This window comes from Coenobita brevimanus, chromosome 55 (genome assembly GCF_032717465.1).
Source record: "Coenobita brevimanus isolate Jiangsu-jjx chromosome 55, ASM3271746v2, whole genome shotgun sequence".
NCBI classification, from domain to species: Eukaryota; Metazoa; Arthropoda; class Malacostraca; order Decapoda; family Coenobitidae; genus Coenobita; species Coenobita brevimanus.
The window spans coordinates 12125586-12131736 of record NC_137008.1 but is presented as its reverse complement, the minus strand read 5'-3'; the positions used below and the strand labels follow the sequence as shown (position 1 = coordinate 12131736).

At 40.4% G+C, this 6151-nt stretch overlaps 1 non-coding gene across 1 annotated transcript; it reads right to left on the bottom strand.

The window, feature by feature from the left end:
* Window positions 1–5678: 5678 nt before the first annotated feature.
* LOC145401443 (5S ribosomal RNA) lies at window positions 5679–5797 on the bottom strand. Its single transcript, XR_013897594.1, has one exon. It is a non-coding gene; the product is annotated as a 5S ribosomal RNA (ribosomal RNA).
* Window positions 5798–6151: the final 354 nt, after the last annotated feature.

Here is a 6151-nt window from a genome sequence, read left to right as displayed (position 1 = left end):
CCATGGAGGCTCCTGTCTAATATCATCTGTCAATCTGTCCATCACCATTGCAAACAAGAAGGGACTCAAAGTCGATCCTTGATGCAATCCCACCTCAATCTTGAAACCCTCAGTCATTCCTACTGCACATCTCACTGCTGTTACACTATCGTCGTACATGTCCTTCACCGCTCCCACGTACTTCTCTGCCACTCCTGACTTTCTCATGCAGTACCACAGTTCTTCTCTCGGTACCCTATCATAAGCCTTCTCCAAGTCTATAAACACACAGGGAAACTCCTGGCCTTCTCTGTTCTTCTCCATCACCATTCTCAAAGCAAATATGGCGTCTATAGTACTTCTCCCTGGCATGAAACCAAATTGCTCCTCGCAGAGCCTCACTTCTCTTCTCAGCCTAGCTTCCACCACTCTTTCCCATATCTTCATTGCATGGCTGATCAGCTTTATACCTCTGTAGTTGCTGCAGCATTGCACATCACCCTTGTTCTTGAAAATTGGAACTAGAATACTTTTTCTCCACTCCTCCGGCATCCTCTCACCCTCCAGGATTTTGTTAAACAATCTTGTAAACCACGTCACAGCCATCTCTGCTAAGCTCCTCCATGCTTCCACTGGTATACCATCTGGGCCCACTGCCTTGCCATCCTTCATCCTCTTCATGGCATTCCTCACTTCCTCTCTCCTGATCTCTTGCACTTCCTGACTCACTACCTCCAACTCTTCCAACCTTCCCTCTCTCATATTTTCTATGTTCATCAACTCTTCGAAATGCTCCTTCCACCTTCTTAGTACACTCTCCTCACTTGTCAGTACATTGCCATCTGCATCCTTTATCATTTTAACATGCTGCACATCCCGCCCAGCTCTGTCTTTCTGCCTGGCTAATCGGTACAGGTCTTTTTCCCATTCTCTGCTATTCAACTTCTCGTACAGCTTTTGGTATACATTTTCTTTTGCCTTAGCAACCTCTTTCTTGGTTATTTTCCTCGTCTTCTTATATTCCCGAATGCTTTCTTCGTCTCTGTGTCTATCCATATTCTTCTTTGCCTGCTTCTTCCTATTTACGCTATCCTGTACTTCCTCATTCCCCCACCAAGTCTCCTTGTCTTCCCTCCTCAGTCCCGATGTCACCCCAAGTACCTTACCTTCTTGGCTTTCTCCCTCACCACATCCTAGATAACCGCCCATCCGTCCTCGTCTTCCCTGCCTCCGAAAGCCTGGCCCACCTCATCCTTAAATTTACTACTGAAGTCTTGCTACTTCAGCTTCTGGTTCAGCACTCACTTTCCTCCTTGTCTTCACTTTCAGACTCATCTTTCCAGCCAAAACCCTATGCCGTCTTACTACACTCTCCCCTGGCACTACCTTACAGTCACTGAATTCTTTCAAATTGCATCTCCTGCATAGGATATAATCTATCTGTGACCTCCTTGCCCCACTCTTATACGTAATCCTGTGCTCCTCCTTCTTCTTGAAATAAGTGTTTACTACAGTCATCTCCATCCGTTTTGAAAAATCAACAACCATCTGACCCTCAGCGTTCCTCTCCCCGACACCATACCTGCCTATCACCTGCTCATCGCCACTATTTCCTTCTCCAACATGCCCATTCAAATCCGCTCCCATGACTACTCTTTCCTCCCTGGGTATGCTCTGAATCACTTCCTCTACTTCACTCCAAAACTCTTCCTTTTCCTCCAAGTCACACCCCACTTGCGGGGCGTATGCACTGATGACATTAATCAGGACCCCCTCAGTTTCCATCCTCAAACTCATTACTCTTTCCGACACTCTCTTCACCTCCAATATACTATCTATATACTTTTCCATCACTACCACCCCTACACCAGTTCTCCTCCCATCCACGCCATGGTAAAACAACTTGAACCCTCCTCCAATCATCCTTGCTTTACTTCCCTGCCATTTTGTCTCCTGCACACACAGTATATCCAACTTTCTCCTCTCCATCATATCGGCCAGCTCTCTCCCTTTACCCGTCATCGTGCCCACATTCAAAGATCCCACTCTTATCTCCACTCTTCTACTCTCCCTTCTCTCCCGCTTCCTCTAGGACTGTCTTCCTCCTCTTCTCCTCCTCTCCCTCCTTTGTCCAACAGTCGCCTACTTTCCACCGGTCCCCTGTTGGCCAACAGCACCAGTGGCGGTCGTTGTTGACCCGGGCCACGACCGATCCGGTATTAAGTTTCCTTTTGTGCTCCGCATATTGAGTTGGCTAGGGTTTTTACGCCGGATGCCCCTCCATGACGCAACCCTTCCCATTTATTCGGACTTGGGACCGGCACTGAGTTTCACTGGCTTGTGCCCCCAGTGGCTGGGTATATATATATATATATATATATATATATATATATATATATATATATATATATATATATATATATATATATATATATATTTCTTTTTTTTTTAATGTTAGGTGGGAGCGCTCACCATCCACTCATTCGATATAGCGCTGCTCTCGGGTGTCTGCCCATTCGTCTCCTCCATCAGTCTTTTCTTCCATCCTCTTCTGTCTTTGTTTTCTTCAGTCTTTCCTCTTCCTTCTGCCTACGGGTGACATTACGTTCCCTCTTCGCCTTTTTTTCTTCATTTTTTCCATTTCCTGCTTGTGGGTGACTGTACATGGAATGACAAACCTAATGGTTTCATGTACACCAGGAAACCATTTACTACGCTGGGTGGTAACCATATAACCAATTTTGGTTCCTGGTGGTTTAGTGGGTAATTACGGCGCTCCAATCGGATTGAGCCGGTGAAGGTCTATATCCAAGGGATGGTTGGGGTTGATTGCTCACATAATGCAACTCAGGGATGAGTGAGGCTGGTCACTCTCATCTTGGATGTCAGGAGCAGCTTGCCTGACCTCGGCCTGTTGCGTTCCTCATGGGGCAACGTAGGATTGGATGATGCATGGATGGATATATATATATATATATATATATATATATATATATATATATATATATATATATATATATATATATATATATATATATATGGTGGCGACCATCATCCATTCACTTGATGTAGTGCTGCCTACTTCTTCCTTAGCCCTGATCATTCTTTTTCTGTTCCTGCCCTCCTCTCTTCCTATTTCTCCCATCTTTCCTGCCATTTCTTATTGCTTTTCTTTCCTTTACAGGTGGGTTAACATTGAATGACAAGCCAAATGGTTTCCTGAAAGCCAAGAAACCATTTGGACCGTTTGGTGGTAACCATATAACCAAACCATACGTGTTCCCTACGTGTCAGCAAGTGGGTTGGTGGAGGGTTAGTGCCCTTCCCCGCAAAACAAATAACTCAGAGTCAAATGGCCACCCCTTACGGGATTATGGCGTCTGGGAATTTAAATATATATATATATATATATATATATATATATATATATATATATATATATATATATATATATATATATATATATATATATATATATATATATATATATATATATATATATATATATATATATATATATATATATATATATATATATATATATATATATATATATATCAGCCATTACATGTGTCCACTGCTCAACAAAGGCCTCCCCCAACCTTCTCCACGAATTCCTTGACTGAGCCAATCTTTGCCACGTTTTCCCTGCAAAATTTCACTATCTCATCCCTACATCTCCTGTCTGGCCTTTTTCTGCTACGCTTACAATCTCTTGGTGTCCATTTAGTTAACCTCTTGCTCCATCGATTATCCCTTATTTTTGCTACATGGCCTGCTCACCTCCATTTCTGTTCTTTTATAACTTCTATAATATCTTTGACTTTAGTCTGCTCTCTCACCCAAGTTGATCTTTTCCTGTCCCTTAAAGATATTCCCAACATTGACCTTTCCATTGCTCTCTGAAAACGAATTAGTTTATTTTCCATCGATTTTGCCAGTTTCCAAGTCTCACAACCATACGTCATAGCTGAAATTATACATTCGTTATATACTTTTCGTTCCATACAAACTGGCCAGCTACTTTTCATAATGTTCCTATGTTTACCGAAAGCTTTCCATCCAATTGTAATGAGTCTTTTTATTTCGCTATCATTATCTTTCGTTAATTTTAGTATTTGTCCCAGGTAATTGTATTCCTCGACTTCTTCAAGAATTTCTCCACTTACTCTGATGACGCTCTTTGGTGTTTGGGGATTAAACATTACTTTAGTTTTACTCCGGTTCATCTTTAGCCTTACTTTGAGACTTTCTCTGTTCAGGTCATTTAACATTTCTTGCAATGTGTCTGCTGTTTCTGAGATTAGGACAATGTCATCTGCAAATCTTAAATGGTTCTGCTTTTCTCCATCTATGTTCACTCCTTTGTTTTCCCAGTCTAGCTTTCTGAAAATACTTTCTAGGCATGCTGTAAATAATTTTGGTGAAATTGTATCTCCCTGACGCACGCCCTTCTCAATCTTAATTTTCTCTGAGTCCTTATGTAATTTAACTGTAGCAGTTCCCTCTTTATATATGTTTTCGAGCAGTCTTACAATGTTCTCATTCACTCCTTGTTCTCGCAGTGAATTTATAATTGCTATGTGCTCCACTGAGTCGAAAGCCTTTTCGTAATCAACAAAACCTAAGCACGGTGGTTTATTATATTCTGTAGTTTTGTCAAATAGCTGATTCATTCTGTGTAGATGATCAGTAGTCGAGTACCCGTTTCGGAATCCTGCCTGTTCACGAGGTTGGTTTCCTCCAATTTTGTTGTTATTCTGTTCGTAAGGACTTTAATGAAGAGTTTGTAAATGACTGATAGCAAGCTTGTGGGTCGATAGTTACTAAGGTCTTTTGAGTCCCCTTTTTTTGTAAAGTAAAATAACTATTGCATTACATCATGTTTTGGGAGTGTTCTTCCTTTTTATACATTGAGTAAATAAGTGAGCAAGCCTAGTTTGTACTTCTGCTCCTGCAGCCAACAGTAAATCTGCTACTATTCCATCTTCTCCCGGAGCTTTCCCTCTTTTCATATTTTACAGAGAATTACTTTCTTCATCTGGTGTTACCTCAGGTATTTCACTTGCGTCAACTGAAAAGTTAGCTGTTGGTACTACTGTCTTTGATGCATACAGTTCTTTGTAAAATTCTTCAACTGTCTTCACCATCTTATCTCTGCATTTAATGGTTTCACCATTTTTGTCTTTTAGTGATGTAATTTGTTGCCTTCCAAGTGCCATTTTACTTCAGACCTGTTTCAGACTTTTTCCTTTTTTGATGGTTTCTTTGATTTGATCCATGTTTCTCTTTCGTTTTTCTTCTCTTTCTCTTTTGCTGATAAGCTTATTTAATTGTGCTCGTCTATTTCATCTTCCTTTGTTTTTACTTTCATTTCCTTTCTTTTTTCATAAGCTCAAGTGTCTTTTCTGAATATTTCTTGGATTTGGTTGTATTAGGTTTTCCTACTACCTCCGCTGATTCGTTTAGCACTTTTGTTAGTCTGTCATTCAGCTCATCAAGGTCACATTCAGCATTATTGAGAGCCAGAAATCTGTTCCTTATTTCCAACTGAAAGGCTGCTTTGTTTTTTTTCATTCATTCATTGCCAGACGCCACGTATCCCAAAAGGGGTGTGGCCAAGGGCTTTAAGTTAATTGTTTTACAGGGAGGGGCACTAATCCTCCACCAACCCCACTTGACACGTAGGGAGAACGTTCTGCCAACAGCATCTGGTGTTCCCAGGCGGTCACCCATCTAAGTACTAACCAGACCCAACGTTGCTTAACTTCGTTGATCGGACGGGAAGCGGTGTACTCAACTTGGTATGGCCGTTGTTTTCGGAAACTTTTATTGGGCATATCTTTTTATCTTTAATCATCTTCTTTCTTTCACTTTTGAAATTGAATCTTGCTGTGCAACCCACCATTCTATGGTCACTTCCGATATTTACTTTGCTGATAACTGTGACATTTGTGATCGTGTTATTCTTATTTGCTATAATGAAGTCGATTTCATTCTTTGTTTCTTCATAATATATATATATATATATATATATATATATATATATATATATATATATATATATATATATATATATATATATATATATACACACACACACACACACAAAGTTATGAAATAACACCAAGTGAAAGGAAAGGTTTTTTATTCTTTTTTCTATATTTATGGT